This window comes from Colius striatus, chromosome 3 (genome assembly GCF_028858725.1).
Source record: "Colius striatus isolate bColStr4 chromosome 3, bColStr4.1.hap1, whole genome shotgun sequence".
Lineage (NCBI taxonomy): Eukaryota > Metazoa > Chordata > Aves > Coliiformes > Coliidae > Colius > Colius striatus.
This window is the reverse complement of record NC_084761.1, coordinates 50252458-50270694: the sequence shown is the minus strand read 5'-3', so window position 1 is coordinate 50270694 and position 18237 is coordinate 50252458. Positions and strand designations below refer to the sequence as shown.

Below are 18237 nucleotides of genomic sequence, written 5' to 3'. Positions count from 1 at the left end.
TTGCTCATTAAGGGACTTTACCAGAGCTACACATCACAAAATTGGATTTGGGCACCTTTGTAGGTCACATGGAATTTCAGTTTGATATTAGCATATAGGGTCTCTTGCTCTGTGGAGTGTGGTGGTTTAACCCTGCTTGATTCCAGATGTCCACCAAAGTTGTTCTATCCCTAGCCCTCCTAAGCTGGACAGGGTCTCCCCTATAAAAATGTAACTAAAGACTTGTGGGTCAAGATGAGGACAGGAAGATCACTTAATAATTTCCATCATGGGCAAAACAGACTGAGCGTGGTGAAACTAGTGTAATTTATCACCCATCAGAACAGATAAGGACAATGAGAAATTAAAAAAAAAAAGAAAATGAAACATCTTCCTTCCATCCTTCCCTTCTTCACAAGTCTCTACTTCATCAGGGGTTACGGTCAGTTCACATATATTGTCTGTGCCACTCCTTCCTCTTAAGGGGAGGATTCCTCACACTTCTCCAGCCTGGGATCCCATCCGTGGGAGATAATACTTCATGAACTTCTCTAATGTGGGTCCTTACCATGGGCTATGGTTTTTCATAAGCTTCTCCAGTATGTATCCCTTTTGTGGTGTGAAGTCCTTCAGGAACAGACTGCTCCAGTGTGGGTCTCACAAAGGGTCACGAGTCCTGACATTAAATCTGATCTGGCATGAGATTGTCTCTGTCCATGGGTTCCCAGATGCTTCTAGGAACTTGGTTCAGAGTGGGCTTCCCACAGGGTCACAGCCTTCTTCAGGTATCCACGTGCTCTGACATGGGGTCCTGCACAGGCTATAGGTAGATCTCTGTTCCACCATGGACCTGCATAGGTGTAGGGACAAGGCCTACCTCACCATAGGCTGCACCATGCATTGCAGGCTGCAATGGAACCTCTGCTTTGGTGCGTAGAGAAACTGCTCCTCGTCCTTCTTCACTGACCTCGATCTGCAGGGTTGTTACTCTCTCGGAGTGTACCTTCAGCAAGTGTACTGATGACACCAAACTGAGACGACTGACTGATTCACCAGAAGGCTGTGCCCTGTGGGAAGATCTTGCCCTTCAGCAAGATTTGAATCAGCTTGAGAGTTGGGCAGAGAGGAACCTCATGAGGTTCAACAAGGGCAAAAGCAGAGTTCTGGGGAAGAGCAACCCCAGGCACCAGTACAGGCTGGGGGTTGTCCTGCTGGAGAGCAGCTCTGTGGCGAGAGACCTGGGAGTTCTGGTGAACAACAAACTAGACATAAGCCAGCAATGTGCCCTTTTGAGCAAGAAGACCAAAAGCATCCTGGAGTGCAACAAGAAGAGTGTGTCCAGCAGGTCAAAGGAAGTTATTCTCCTCTACTCTGCCCTGGTGAGGTGTAATCTCGAGTACTATGTCTGGGTTCCCCATATCAAGAGAGAGAGGGCTACCAGATGATTAGAGGACTGGAACATCCCTTATAAGGCAAGGCTGGAGGATCTGGGACTGTTTAACCTGGAAAAGAGAAGGCTGAGAGGGGACCTTATTAATGCTTATAAATTATGGCAAGAAAATGAGCCCAGTCTTTTTTCCGTAGCACTCAGTGACAGGACAGGAAATTCCACTTGAACATGAGAAACTTCTTTCCTGTGAGGGTGAAGGAGCCCTAGCTCAGGCTGCCCAGGGAGGGTGTGCAGTGTCCTTCTCTTGAGATTTTCAGAACTTAACTGGACATGTTCCTGTGTAACTTCATCAAGGTGCACCTGCTTTAGGAGGGGGTTGGACTAGATCATCTCTGGAGGTCCCTTTCAGCCCCTGCCATTCTGTGATTCTCTGTGGTATATTCTCACTCCTCTCTTCTGCCACAGTGTCGTGATTTGGCCCAGCTAGCACAGCAGCACCACAACAGTCTCTCGCTCGGTGCCCCCATTCACCCCCACCCTTGCTAGGATGGCAGAGGCCCCAGCAAAATGGGAGTAAACAGATAAGCAAGGTTGTTGTGGATTGAGACAGGGGCAGGGAGGGCTCACTGCCAGTTACAGTTCCGGACAAAACAGACTCCAGTACTTGACTTAGAGAGGAAAGTAGGAAAGTTTATTCTACAAGAAACAGAATGGAATAAAAGCAAAAAGGGAGAAGGATGATGAGAAAATTACAACCAGCACTTTAAGATCTCCCTCCCCCATCCCTCCTTTCTTTCCAGGCCCAGCTCACTGCTCCTGATATCTCTACCTCCTCCCCCCTCAACGGCTCAGGGGGACAGGTAATGGGGAATGTGGTCAGTGTCTCACAGATGGGCTCTGCCAGTTCTGTCTTCTCAGATGAGGATGACTGCTAGCATTCTTCCTCTGCTGCAACATGGGGTTCCTCCCTTGAGACACAGTCCTTAACGAACTGTTTTGGTGTGGGTTGTTCCCAACAGCTGTAGCTTCTGCCGATACAGGGTCCCTCACACGGGACGCAGTCCTTGGTGAATATCTCTGGTGTGGATTCTTTACCATGGTTACAGTTTCTGCAGTTATAGAGTCCCTCCCTCAGGACATGGCCTACTCCGGCCATAGTTTTAATGAAGAAAATCACTGCCCCTGGCTCGGGGTCTGTAGTGAAGTGATTGGGTCCCTCCCATGGGACACGGCCTCCTCTAGCCATAGTTACTGTCCCTGGCACGGGGCCTTTAACAAAGTGATTCTCATCTCCTGGCTCGGGGTCAGCTTTAGCAAAATGAGTCTCTGCCCCTGATAACGGGCTCATTATCAAAATGAGTCTCTACTGCTGATGGGGGGTCTTTAAAGAAATGCTAACAAATTACTGCTTCACCAGTCCTCTCTGTAAAATGCAGGGGAGTCTCTGCTCCAGCACACCTCCTCCTCTCTTTCATCACTGACCTTGGAGTCTGCATGGTTGTTTCTCTCCTACTCTTTGCACCACCATCAGCTGGAAAAGAAGAAGGGACAGAAGAAGAAGGAGGAAGAAGCCTCCTCTTCTGGCTTCTTTTTAAAAAGTGATTGTGGAGATGTCTCATTGGCTCAGCCCCGGCAGTGCGTCTGGCTCAGAGCTGGGGAAAATTTCAAACAATTACTTACAGGAGCCATATTTACAGCCCCTTCCCCCTTCCCAGAAATGGCTGTCATGTCAAACCATGACACATAATTTGCGCCTACACAGTAACTTTTTTCCCCTTGTCAAATGTATTATCTCAGAAACATTACCAGCATCACTAATTGGTTTGGACTTGGTCAGTGACAAGTTGGTCTTGGAGCTGGCTGTCATTGGTTCTATTGCATATAGGGGATGCTTCTAGCAACTTTCCACAGAAGCCATCTCTGTAGCCCTCCTGCTACCCAAACTTTGCTATGCAAACCCACTGTGTGGAGTTACACTAGGAGGCTTTGTACAACTGACAAGTTTTAAATGTTTTTCCATGCTTCTTTTGCAGCTCTGGGAACTGTGCAGAATCATAGAACAGTTTTAGTTGGAAGGGGCCTTTAAAGATCATCTAGTCAACCCTGCTTGCTGTGTACAGGGATGTCATTTGCTAGATCAAAACCCAGTCCAACCCTACATTGAACACCTCCAGTGACGGGACATGCACAACTTCTCTGGGCATTCTGTTCCTGTATCTTACTACTGTCATCATACAAAAATTTCTTATTTATAGTCCAGTCTAAAACTACTCTCATTCAGTTTAAAATTTTTGCCCCTTGTCCTGCCAGTACAGGACCTGATGAAAAGTCTCTCTGTTTTTCTTTATAAGCCCTTGAAGTATCAAGAGGCCCCAATGAAATCTTCCTAGAGCCTTCTTTTCTGTGGCCTGAACAACCCCAATTCACATAGGAGAAGCCTACATGTGTCAGCACATTCTAGCCTGCTGACTACTTCTGTGGCCCTCTTCTGTCCAATGTTCCATCCACCAGTATCCCCAGATCCTTTTCTGCAGAGCTGCCCTCATCTCCTAGTTGTAATTGGTATTCGGGATTGCCTTGACCTAGGTGCAGGACCTTGCACTTTCTGTTGTGCAGGGTTTCACTTCATGAAATTTGCATGGATCCACTCAAGCCTGTCATGGTCTCTCTGGATGTTGTTCCTTCCCTCTAGCATATTAAGTGCACTGTTCTGCTTGGTGTCATCCACAAGTCTGTTGAGATTGTATTCAATCCCACTGTTTGTGTCATTGATATTAAAAAGATATTAAAAAAGCATTGGCCACACGATGGACCCTTGAGGGACCTGACTCATGTCCACTTGGACACTGAGTTATTGGCATCCTTTTCAGGTGCAGCTAAGCTTTATGACTGACGTTTTCCACTGAGGCAGATACATCTAAGCAAAATAAGCTGAAGTTATTGAATATGTAAAAGGAAGCTATTCTAATGGGAAGGATCAGTCTTTGTATTACAAGTAGGAATATTATTTACTACTCTGAGTGTGGGTTTAGTTATCCCAATTGCTTGAAGACCATGGAGAAAGAGTGAGTCTTGACTAATTGCTTTTGCAATGGCTAAGAATTTGTACGTTTGTATTCACATGTTTTCTGATATTTGTATGCCACTTCAAAAGTATGGAAGCACTATGAAAGGTGTGATGGAGTAAGCCATGCATAGATACTGTCATGAGCTGAAACTTAAAGCTCCCCAAAACTTTTAGCTGTGGACTTGTAGTTACTCTGTGGTGAGTACTTATGTAGCAAATGAGATTATTTGCTACTTAGGTAGCAAATGCAATTATACAGCTTAATTTTCCGAATTTTCCCTCCTGTTTATTAATACTTTTTCTTCAGATTCGCCAGTGCTACTAAAGCAGCCAAAATATGCTTGTGTAAAATGAACAATGTGCAAAACTACTGATTATGCTTAATAATGCTCAAAAGAGCATTAACTAGTGTATCAGCAAAATCTCAGGTCTGTACGGAGTTAGAGGTCCGTGATACACAAATATTAATATCTCATAAGTATATGCACAGAAATAGTCTAATATGGGCTTCTGAATCCATTTTTTCTCCTGAAATTACTAACCTTTGATCAGCGTGTAAACTATTTACTTGTTAAGAGTGATTGAAGTAAATGGGAAATACCCAGAATTTTTTTTTGACACCTCTTCTATGCATTCAGGACTGTGTTTAAAAAATCAGGAGAGCATGGAGACCATCTGTATTTAGCTGTCTTTTGATTGGAGTTTTGTATTCACACGTAAGTGTGTGAAATCTGTTTTTATGTCTCTGATTTTTGGAACTGAGAACCGTATGATATCTCAGTTTTGAATTTCTTACATCTTCTTAATTGTGCGTGCATAGCAATTAGGCTTGTTCATAAATTTAAGAAAATAATACATTCATTTGTTCTTACCGAATAAAATATACTGAGAATTAATCCTGGCTTTTACAATAACCCTGGAAAGCATTCAGAATAGGGGAACTTGGTTTACAGTTACTTTTATGTAGTTAATTTTACCCTTTAAAGTTTATTTTACTCTTCTGCCTTTTAAGAAATGACAAGACCCAGGATGTCCCAACTCCTCGAGTGAAGGGAGGGGTGTGCTAAATTATATCCTTGTGCTCTGAATCCAGCAAAGCACTCAATATTGTGCTTATGTCCCATTGAAGTCAATGGGACCACTCATGTTTTTGAAAGTTAAGTATGTGCTTTTAAGTGTTTTACTGAATAGCGATGAGATTATTCTCATTCCTAAAGTCAAGCATGTGCTTAAGTGCTTGGCAGAATTGAATTAGTTAGCATCTGTAAGTTAGCAGTAGAAAGTCCTTTTTCTAAGGACTTGAGTACTTGAGTTTGACTGTCTCTGAGATAATATCATTAAGCAATAAGTGTAAGTAAACTTGTTTATACAGTATCTTTCAATGGAATTTACAAAAAGAAACAAATCAGGATGACTTTAGGACCATCTTTGTTCAGAGATGATTTATCACTAAACTTCTCTTTTTTTTCCATCTTTGTCTCTTTTATTAACTTAATTTTGTTTGTTTATTTGTTTGTTATAAAAATTTCTCAGCTACTTTTGCTTTAACTATCAGTTGTACACATTTATCTTCTCTCTAGGTTGACAGGAAAGTTTCATTTCTTCCTTGAGTTTCTGAGCAGCTCTGTATTTCAATGGGGATCTCTACTGTTACAATTCTGTTTTATCTATTCTCCATATTCCTTTGCCTTGAGCTAGATTTCCAAACTACCCACCCTGAATTGACATGAGAGATTATTTCTTTGATCATGTCTTTGTTGCTACTGTCATCCTTACCAGTTTTCTATCTCATTTTATTGGCTGAACTTTTTTATATGCCAAAAATTGTTGTAGGCAAAATGTGAGCTACACATCTGTATTTCTTAGATGCAAGGGAACATGTTGTAACGAAATAGCAATTTGATCTCCTACCAATTGTAGACATGATATAATAATCTCTGCTCTTGGTCATGGATTGTATCCTACTTTGTGATTGGACTTGCAGGATTAACTTGTAACTTTGTAGTGGTTTTGCCTGGGCCAGGTTTTTTGGTAGCAGGGGAAGCTACAGAGGTGGGTTCTTTAAACAAAGAGTTACCAGAAGCTTCTCCTGTAGCTCATAGGGTTAGGGCCTGTCAGTTCTAAGCTGGACCCTGCACCTGACCCAGGCCTGGCCAATTAGTGATGGAGGTAACACCTCTGTGAATAATGTATTTGAGAAGCAGAGGTTGTTGCACAGTTACTAAATCACAGCAGCAACAGGGAATGAGAATGTGAAAACATCTGCAGACACCAAAGTCAGTGGAGAAGGAGGGAGAGGAGGGTGCCCTGAAAGAAAGGCTCTCCTGTGATATGTGGTGAGGACCATGGTGAAGCAGCTGTGCCCCTGAAGTCCATGGAGGCCACTGGGAAGCAGAGACCCACTTGCAGCCTGTGGAAGACCTCACATTGAATGCTTGAAGGAGGCTGTGACTCCATTGGGAAGCTCATCCTGTGACATGTTCTTGGCAGGATCTAGGAGTCCATGGAGTAGGTGCCCACACCAGAGTAGGTTTGCTGTCAGGACTTGTGATCCTGTGAGGGACTCACACAGGAGCAGTCTGTCCCTGAAGGATTGTTTTCCCAGTGGATGACCCATGTTGGGGCAGGCTGTGAGGAGCTGCCCCTGTGGGAGGCCCCATACTGGATCAGTTCATGAAGAACTGTGGCCCTTGTGAAGGATCCATGTTGGAGAAGTTCATGAAGGACTGTGTCCTGTGGGAGAGACCCCATAGTGTAGCAGGGGAAGTTTGAGGAGGCCTCCCCCTGAGAAGAAGCAGTGGTAAAGTCAATCTGTAATTAACTGACCTCAGCCCCTATCCCCTGTGCCACTGCAGGGGAAGGAAGGAGAGTCCTGGGAAGAAGAGGGGTGGGTAGAGGTGTTTTAAGATTCAGTTTCATTTCTCATCTCCCTGCTCTTATTGTTTCTTTAATAAATCAAACCGTTTTTTCCTTAAGTTGAGTCTGTTTTGCCCGTGACACTAATTGCTGAGTGATCTCTCCGTCCTTATCTCAACTCACAAGCTGTTTGTTATATTTCTCTCTCTCTCCTGTCCAGTTTGGGAGGGGGAGTGTTTATGACTTGGTGGACACCAGGCTAATCCACCACAAACATTTATAAAAATACCTTTGCAAGTATCCCTCATTTTTCAGAAAATCAGACTAGCTTTGGGCGTTATATTTGACAATAAAGAGGAGCAAATGAAACTGACTTGGACATAATGATGAAGTCTGATGAAAGATCCTTCAAAGCTGTACAGCCTTGTTTTGGTTAATAATGACAAGGCACACCAGAGACATCCAGGATTTTTCTGCATAAAATTAACTGTCACCTGCTCTGATCAATTTTGGAGATAATTATTCAAAGCTGTTGAAAATGGAGGTGGAGGGAGGTTCAACTGACAGGTAGTTGTCTCAGTTGTAAGAAGCAATATGGTAAGGCAATAAACTTTGCAATAAGAGGCAGTTGTAAATTATTATGAATTGAATATCTCACCTGAAAGAACTGGTTTTGCCCATTTTGGATCTATGTATGCACTTTCTTGTTTCTCCATCAAACTGAACGAAACAGATTTTGTCATTTGTTCATAGCAGTCACCATACAGTTTTCCTTTTCAGGAAACACTCTCTGTTAATACAGCCAATATTTCTCCTTGCCTATTGTTCTCTCCAAAGGATTATTTTTCACTACTCCCTGTCTCTATCACCTTTTCTTGCTACAGTATCTTTTGTTTTAATGGAAATTCCCAGGAGAAGTATTTGTTTGGGAATCAGATTTAGTATTTGATTCCCAAATAGTACTGATCTGAGTGTGAAATCTGTTTTGACAGTAGTTATGGACTGTTTGCTTCTTTTTCTTCTCACACAGTGCTGACTGTCTTGAATTTGTGAGGTGTTATGTTGATGTGAATAATTTTAATGAAAAATTATATGGAAAAAATTGTAGAAAATTTGACAAACAATTTTGCTTGCTTTTTAATTAATAAAATCCTCCTAAGTAATTATAAGTATCATCCAAAGGTCTTTATTTGACTGTTTGTAAAATATGAACTCTAAACCTGAAGTTAAAATATCTATTAGGTTAGCATTTTAATGTTGTAGTAGATCATAATTTTTTGATGATGCAGCAATACTTTTCTGCAACCTTCAATCTAGTTGTCTCAAGCTGCTTTTTCAGGACAAAACTACAATGCCTGAGTATGATCCATGTATTACATGAGAGAGATTGGTTCTCATGGGTCCTTTGGTCACAGAGCAGATCATTGCTAAGTGGGGGAACACAACTAATGGCTTCAAAGAGCCTTAGTCTTCCACACAATATCTGGATATTTATTTAGTACTTGAGGTAGATGGAAACTGTGGTATACCACCTTTTTGTAAACATTTCTGTGTTGAACTTTAGTTTGAATTCCAAGATTTAACCAATATCTGTGTTGTTTCTGACTACAAGCTGTGAATTTCCAGAGTGCTGGATTCCTAAATCCAGAGGAAAACTAAATTACCTTTTGTATTTTCTAGGACTCCTAGAAACTTCCTTTCTATTCTTTTTTTCTTGGTTTTTGTTTTTTTTTTTTTTTTTTTTTTTCTGTTTTGTCAGGTCTCAGTTTGCAGAGACTGCTTGAAGACTGCTTTCTTTTCACCCTTTCTGTGCTTGCTTTGTGTGCTTCAGTTTTATGCTTAGACCTTCTCTTAGACCTTCTTAACCTGCAATTTTCAAAACAAAATGCAGGTCATTATTGTGTGTGTGTAAACTTGGTATATTTGGTTATATTTGGCAATTAATTTTCCTAAAGTGTGCCCTACTCATATCTGTAGAAATGTGAGCCATTGTGTTTTAATGTTTTATTAACAACTTGCAATCAGAATTTGAGTGTATGAATTAATTGTCTTTCATTTTCCTCTCTTTCATTGTTTTTTATTAGTTAGAAGATAGATTGAAATGAGTCTGATAAATCTAATCTAAAAAGAGTTATATTTTCAATATAGCAAAAGGAGAATTGTCTGAGTCTTTGTTGAGATTCACAAAACTCTTAAGTAGAATATGATAAGTATTGTGAATTTTTTTTTCCTAAATGTAGTGTGGTTGTTTCTTAAAAATGTATTCTTCTTATAAATGATGTCCAGTAGAGGATATTAACATGTGAAGAAATGAAAGCAATTAATTTGCAATTAAAATAATAAAATTACACCATGTTGGGGATCATAATTATTAATGTATTTAATATTCATCCCCATGAGGCACACATCTTGTGTGGTAAAACCTGCAGGGAACAGGAATCTTATGGTTCCTTTTGTAAGAGTGTAGTAAGCTGTGAATACATTGCCTGAAACAGTCTGAGGATTATCAGTTCAGTCATAACCACCCAGCTTCTTTTAAGGCAAGAGTTGGGAACTATTGTTCTCTTCTTGAGCTTAGTGGAGTTTGGAAAACAGCACTCTTGCTCCTATTGTTGTTAATGATATATTATTTTGTGGTAACATAGTCAACAGTTGCTACAGTGATGTACTACAATCTACTTAATGTTAGATAGGCAAATCTTTCACAGCTTGCTTTCATGAATACTGTTAGCTACATTGTTTTATTTTAAAAATCCTGTAAATTATCTGGATCCCCTGGAAGAGTTCTTATTGCCCAGTCACTTCCACTATGAGGATGTAAAGTGGACCATGGGTCCCTCTATCTCAGTACTCTGTTTTCAGCAACAGCTCTAAGCAGACACTTAGGGAGAAATAGGAATAGAGGTGTATGGATCTTCAGAATTCAGGTCAATTTGTTAGGATTTGATCAGTTTTCATTATAATCCCTTAAGGGATTTTGTACTTTTTCAGCATTAAAAAAAAAAAAGCAAAACAGTAAAAAAAGATGCAAACAAAATCCTGCTTCCATCCACTTAAATTGGAAGCCTATGTACTAGGAGTGATTAGATCATACACATCCAAGTTTTTATTTTGCAAGAGTTGAAGAATTACAGATGGGGTGACTGTGGCTTATAGGAATGAAAGACCAAATGGTTTAAATCAACATGATTAACTTCAATGGAGCCCCATGAATTTACAGCAGATGAGAATTTTGTCTGTTTTAATGCAGCTAAGATCACATGTTCAGCTGGTGACAGAGGTAATAAATGACCTCAGACCTTGTCACTGTGGTTGCCATATACACAGCAGAAGCAGGCAGCACTTGAGACTGAAAAGCAGACAGACTGGAAAATGTGCAGGAAGCTTTAGCATAGAAAATAAATTGCTGATGACACTGAAGCTGTGATTCTGGAATATAAGAGGAATAAACACAGGAGAGCATTGAACAAAGACTTGCAGTTCTGCTGGGACTGCATAGGGCTGGGACACTTATGAAAGTTGCTTGAAGTGAGCAAGAGGTACGCATTAGTAGTATGTTGAAAGACAGATTATAGAAAGAGCACATTAAAGCAGAACTTGGATTCAGTACTAACTGCACAAATAACCTGGATCATGCTAGAGACAGTTATGATGTCTTGTAAGCCAGCAGAATATTTTAAGGAAGTTATTTGTTTGGATTGTTGGGTTTTTTTGTTTGTTTTTGTGGGGCTTTTTTATTTGTTTGTGTGTTTTTTTTTTTTTTTTCTTTTGTGGGGGAGCTGACAGGGATGCTTTGAATGCCAATGGGAGTTGTAGCAAATATTGGTGCTTTGCTTCATGGTACCGTCAAATTTTGTGCATTTAACAGTGTACCTTGGGTATGGAGCTAAGATTGTATTACTCCTGTTATTTTCCTCGTGAGAATACCAGCTGGCTTTGCAGCAGTGATTTGTTCCACTTGAATTTCAGAGCAAATGGCTGGCAAGGAGTCTCTCCCTCTCTTAATTTCCCGGGCTGAGGCAAATGCTAGATCTACTGTTTTCCAGTCTGTGAATAAGTCTGGTGGGCATATTACACCTATTTTTTCCTGTATGAAGAAAGAAGAAGATCCTTTCAAGGCTGCTTTTCCTTTCTGGTTAAAATAAAATACAGCTGAAAGTCAAATAATTGTCTATAAATTAACACATCCTGTATTTATGACTAAATACTAGTATTTAGTGTGAAGTCCAAATATAATTATTTTCCTTAAAGCCTTAATTGAACAAGATTTTCTACTACCTCTAACCATCATAATAACACTACTGTGTGCATTGTGAGTGGGGGTGAGAAGAGAGAGATGTGAGGGAGGAAGAATACCATTTGATCTTACTGAATCCTACCAAGTCACCAGACTGCCACTGCTATGTCTACCAAACATGTCTTTTTGTCCTGCTATAGTATAATTTCCACATGTAATCAGAGACCTATGTAAGTCCACTTCTTAAAAGTGAATAATTCGTTGATTACAAACACATTTCGGAAAGGTAATCAGCTTAAGTGGATGCCATGACATTTGAATCACAAAACGAACATGTAATCTATATCCAGGTTATTATTTATACTTGTAACTGTTTCTATTTAAACTATAAGTATTGTTAATATCAAATGTCGTAAGAAATACATTGTACACTTCTCCAGAATCCAGATAAGTGGTAGAGGTGAGAAATACAGTTTCTCCTTTGTTGAAAAGTCAACATAAGGCAGCAAACCCCTGCCACATGAATGTGACTGTTGCTTCAATGTGGTATGATCCTTTCTCTGTTTCTGACCTGTTTGTTGAATAGCTGAAAGTTAGTTGTTTGTCTTCTTCACACAGTCAACTTTTTGCCAGTAGATGATCCCAGCTCTTACTAAAGGGTAATTGGCTGCTGGGCATACGTAAAAATTATGGGTAAGGTTGGTTCACTTATGTCCAGATATTTTGGATATTATACTGAAGTGCTTTGGTGTGATATGGGGGCATTTGAAGTCAGGGATAATTTAAATGTAGATAGGAGAGAACTGTGGCCTCTAGGTTTCTACAGATCAATTTCTCTGATTTTTATTTAGTAAACCCACAATTTGCCTGGTACAAGTGGGATGAATTTACATACCCAGTGATAAGGAATGAAAGAATGAGTCACATGTGACCTATCTAATGCTAACATTTGCCTTCTGGGTAGTTTAAAGTCAAAAGGATATATAGATAATTAATCTCTAGGTTTGTTGTTTTTTTAAAATGCTTGTTACACTTCTAATTTCGTCACAGCACTGGGAATAGCAGTTACAGACTTAGGAAATAGCTGTGTTCAACTAGTACAAGACCACACAAAATGGAATAGGGGGGTTTCATGTATGTGTGGCTTAAATTTTATTTATCACTAAATTATCTGCCTGCTTCCTCTCTTATTTCCTGAAAGCACAGTAACTCTTGAAAATAAAGATGGGCCGAGGCTACAGGATGCAGGAAGTTGAGAGAAATCTCATGTTTTGCCTTAGGATACCTCAGTGCCTGGATTCTGTGTTATTTTTGTTCCAGATATAGAAAAGATATTTCCAGATGCAGAAAAGCTATTTGCAGGTGTATAAAAGTGATGTTACCCAATCAGTTTCCAGTACAGAGGGAAAAAGTGTGTGTAATTGTGTGTGTGTGCATGTGTAGACACAATTTTTTTAAAGATCTAGCTCCCTACATTGGATATTCTTTTGCTTGTAAACAAGGTTGAGAAAAACTAAACTCCAAGCAAGTGCAGATATGGTGATAGGTAATAAAATTTCACACTGAGAATATGGCTGTTACACAAAATACATTCTTGAGCTCTGTAACATGCTGCAAGGGATAAATGCACAAGGAAAGAAAAGGAAAGAGTGTTATTCACAGAAGCAAATGCAACTGCTTAGTGGAAGAGGGAAACGCTGTGGATGTGGTCTTCCTTGACACAGTCTCCCACAGCATCCTCCTGGAGAAACTAGCTGCCCATGGTGTGGATGGGCCTACTCTTGAGATGGATGGAAAACTATGTGGGTGGCCAGGCTCAGAGAGTCATAGTGAATGGAGTTAAGTCCAGATGGCGGCTAGTTACCAGTCATATTGCCCATGGCTCAGTGCTGGGGCCTGTTTTGTTTAACATCATTATCAGTGATCTGGAGGAGGGGATTGAGTCTAGCCTCAGTAAATTTGGTCATGACACCAAGCTGGGTGGTAGGTAGGCCTGCTTGAGGGCAGGAGGGCTCTTCAGAGGGATCTGGACAGGCTGGAGTGATGGGCTGAGGCCAATTGCATGACGTTCGACAAGGCCAAGTGCTGGGTCCTGCACTGGGCCACAACAACCCCAAGCAATGCTACAGGCTTGAGGCAGAGTAGCTTGAGACCTCCCATGTGGAAAAGAAGCTGGAGATGTTGATCAACAGCCCTCTGAGTATAAGCCAGCAATGTGCCCATGTGGTCAAGAAGGCCAACAGCATCCTGACTTGTATCAGAAATAGTGTGACCAGCAGGACCAGGGAAGGAATTGTCCCCCTGTACTCTGCTCTGGGGAGGCTACACGTTGAATACGGTGTTCAGTTCTTCCTAGGACATCGAAGTGCTAGAGTGTGTCCAGAGACAGGCAACTAGGTGAAGGGTCTAGACACTAAATCTTATGAGGAGTGGCTGAAGGAACTGGGAATGTTTTGCCTGGAGAAGAGGAGGATGAGAGGAGATATAATCACTCTCTACAACTACCTGAAGGAGAGTTGTGGTGAGATGAAGGTTGATCTCCTCTCTAGTAATGAATGATAGGACATAAGGAAATGGGTTCAAGTTGCTCCAGGGAAGGTTTAGATTGGATATTAGGAAGAACTTTTTCACTGAGAGGGTTATTAAACATTGGAACAGGCTGCCCAGGGAGATGATATCCATCCCCATCCCTGGAGATATTCAAAAGACATGTAGATGAAGTGCAAAGGGATATGGTTTAGTTTAGTGATGGGCTTAGCAGTGTGAGGTTAATGATTGAACTTGATGATCTTAAAGATCCTTTCCAATTATGATTCTTTGAGTCTGTGTTACGTTTTAGAAGAGATTTCACTCATTTCATTTGCAAAACCAAATTGCTTCAGGATAAACAACACCACCTATCTTAGATAGTGCCTTCTCTTGTGTAGGCATTTGGCTTTGCTAGTATTTTCAGTAAAGCCCTATTAACGTAGTTACATTATTCTTGATAACAACTAAAGTCCTAAGTTTTTATATACAGGTGTTTTTTTGTTTGCTTTTGTTTTAAACAGAAAAAAGTAGCGTAATGCCATTCTTAGGCTCATATGTTCTTGTCTACAGGATTACTCACACATAATGACCTCTGGGAGCTATACAGTTAAAAAACAAATCACAAACATACTAGAGAGACAAATAATGTAGGAATAAAATTGGAACAATATTGAAGGTGATAATGCTTGAAGTGCTGATGGCAAAATAGTACTGGAATCTGAATGATGGAAGTTTAATAATATGTGTGGGAGCCATGAGCTGTGATGTAATCCGTTGGGCTAAAGGACTGCTCCTTACAAGTTCATCAGCTGCATTAGAGCTTCCATTGACTTGCCAACAATTAAAAATGTTTGTTTTCATGTGTTCTTGTATTTGTTGTATCTTGGGGTAAATTTAATTTCTGTGTAAGTTTGGAGTCAACTAGTCTATAGAGACTGTCTATCATGTGGTCCTTGTCTCCTGCTGTTTGGTAGTGCTCACAGAAGGGATGAAGTATGTTCACAGTTTAAGATGATCTTGTTAGTCTCTGTGTTTATATGCTTCCAGATTCAGATCATTTAAAAAAAACAAAACCATCTTCCTTAAACTATGAGTGAAGCCTAAAAATCATAGTGCTGTGGAAGACAGAGATAGAGGGCAGACAAGTATTAATATTCTGCTCTGATTTAAGGACAACGCCTTTCAGCTATGTGTTGTGTCAATTCCCAATTAGGAATCTAATTAAATTTTATTCTTTCCATGGAAGGTAGTGTTTTATATTTCTAGGAGGTGCATCTTTAAGGAGAACATGTTTAGGAAAGCTTTGTTTAAAAAGTGTTGAGAAGCAGTAGCAGATTGGTTATTTGTAAAGGGAGTGTTTGTACTGCCCTGCATATTACAGTTGTCTGTTGAGTTAAGCATATATTAGCTTTTGACATGTACATGTAATTATGATAATGGTAAAATTCATAAATAATTTCAAGTCCTAAATTTTGCCTCAAGAGCGATGAGAAATGTAAAAGCAACTGACTCTTGCTTTTTCCGCACTTGCAGTCAAAGAAAAAGTAGATCCACGGCTCCACCTACTGGAATTCAAGACCAAGCAGCAAGTGTTGCTCTTTGTTGAATGCACTGCACTCAAGCACACCCATGTGTATGTGATTCCTCTGCTGTTTGGAAAGAATAAGCCCCAAGTATAAAAAACAAAAGTCCTCTTTATTTTCTCTGGAGATGAACTATGTGACCTCAAGATATTTTTGAGAATTTGCATTTTACAACATCTTGGTGCAAACCAATTTGAAACAGTTTCCATTGTATTAACTTTCAAAATTGCTAATATGAAGGGAAATGTTTCCTTTTCCCTTGGCCTGTCTCTCATTTGCATTGCTTTCAGCAAAAGAGCTTGGAAACTAAGCTGTAGCCAAGCTCTTGAGGAAGAGCAGATCCTTATATACTCACCATTACTCTGGCCGCAAATAAATGTTTTCAAAATAGTCTACTTATTTTCCTTTAGTATATCAAACTTTGGTGCAATACCAGGTGGAAAAATGTGCATCAAAAATCCATTCCATAAAAAGAAAAATTTGCATGTCTGTTTAGTGCATCACTGAGTAAACACTTCAGTTTCAGCAATAACTGGATTTTAGAATTGAAAAAGTATTGAAAAATAGTGGTTTATTTATTTGACCAACATTCTTACTTCTCCGTACAGAATACTATTTTTTGTAGACTATTTTTGATCTGTTCACTTTATGTGATAATGATGCAAAATGTATTTTGTTTTTTAAACAAAGAGCCTGATCTAATTAAAAGCCTTCATGACTGTCACTTTTCTTTAATCCTTCCTGTTTGCATGTCTTCTTGTCAGTGTTCTAAAATTTAAGGTGCATGGAGCTTTGTATTAAGTCCTCGGTTAACTCTGTAGGATTGAGATTTTTGTCAAGTTGACATTTGAAAGAGTTGTCTGGAATGGTGTAATACCATTGCAATGGCATCTTTACTGTTTTTCTCTTTCCTCTCTTGCAGCTTTTAAGAATTATGCCAGTAGGAATGAAGACGTTAGATAAAGAAAATTGATGATTCCGTAAAGGATATGTAGCTGGAGTAAATTTCACTCTGTAAGCATTACTGCTATCAGTACAAGTAATTATGTTAATACTGCACATTGAGAGGAAACACCTCCTATTTTGTTCATAATTGGACATATTTGGCAGTTCATAACTACCCTGCAGTAGGAAAAACAGGTCTCATTTCATTAATATCTGAGGGTAATACATATTCATATACATTACGTACATTACATATCTTGTAATAAGTATTTTTTTCTTATGTTGCAAGTTGCATGGACACTTTGACTCGATGCTTAACTTTGTCTCATTTACACTGCAAAATGTCTGTGTGTCTATATATAAAACAGACAGTATGTGAAAATAATATTAAAATATTAATAAAATATTGACGATATTAAAAAATCTAACTTAATATGCACATAAGCATTCATATGTGCATATATACATATGTGTGTACAAGGACATGTGTATTTTATGAAACGTCTACTGATAGCTATTTTAGACCTAGAAAGAATAGACTCTTGTAATTACTTAATATTTTATGGGTGAGGATATCTGCTGCTTAGATGATAAGGGAAATGTGGAAACCTTGTTTATGCTCTTCATTCAAGAGGCAAGGAAGGAAGAATGATTGAATAAATGTAACTTTATCTGCAGTTAGAGGCAATGTATTCTGTAAAACATTGCTCCCACCTGGAAGGCTATGGCTGTGTATATTCACAGGTCAGTTACTAGGAATAATCTTCATTGTTATTTCACCACAACCTTTGTATTTCCAGTGGAAGTTACAATACATGCTTTTTGTTCAGTTTTCTGCTTCTTTCTGCTCTCAACTCAGAGAATTTCATAATTATAAACCAGGATGGTTTGTTCTCCAGTGAACTGATATTTGAGGTGTGGACAGGAGAGAGAATGATGGGAGTGAATGCTTTGTCTGAACATAAAATGCCTGTAGTGATTTAAAATGCTTGTCTACTGCAGTTGTAAACCTGCATTCCAAAATCTTGTGTCAGCAGTTATGATGTCTTCTTAAAATACAGGACACAATCTTTAAATAGTTTTGTGCTGTGTGTATGTGCCTATCCATAAATAATCAGCATGCCTGCAAACACACATTTACAGTAGTAAGGCCACCTCAACACAATTGGTCTCTATGTACAGAACCGAGGTCTATATGGGGAGGGTGGAGAGGGCTGCATACAGCTTTCCAAAGCCCATTTTCAGTTGGCTAAACTATGGACAGACAAAGAAGTTGATGTAATGTAAGCCCCTGTGTGAGTTCACAGGGCCTCAGCTTCTCCGTACTGTTGCCTCTGCTTTTGCTTTTGTGGTGATGTAAATGCAAACTACCTTATGTACCAGTGAAATGGAACAATCGTCCGTGCATCAGTTCATTTTGTAGATGTAAGGTTATTCTGATAAAACTGTGCGGGTGCCAGTACCATCAGTTCTGACCCAATCTGAATGCAAATTTGGGTTTCAATCACAGGAGCTGGGTATTGTCTAGGTTTGCTTTTAGCTTGTCATCAGAGATCACCAATGACTTCTAGCAATTAGTGGCCATTCCCAAGCTGTTTCTCTCATCTCAAGCTGCAAATTGCTTATTGATTCCCGCTGCTTGTTAATATTG

At 39.8% G+C, this 18237-nt stretch overlaps 1 protein-coding gene across 2 annotated transcripts in view; it reads left to right on the top strand.

Moving 5' to 3' along the window:
* CCSER1 (coiled-coil serine rich protein 1) overlaps positions 1–18237 on the top strand; it is a 690264-nt gene that overhangs the window by 53350 nt on the left and 618677 nt on the right. The gene's annotated exons all lie outside the window — the stretch shown is intronic.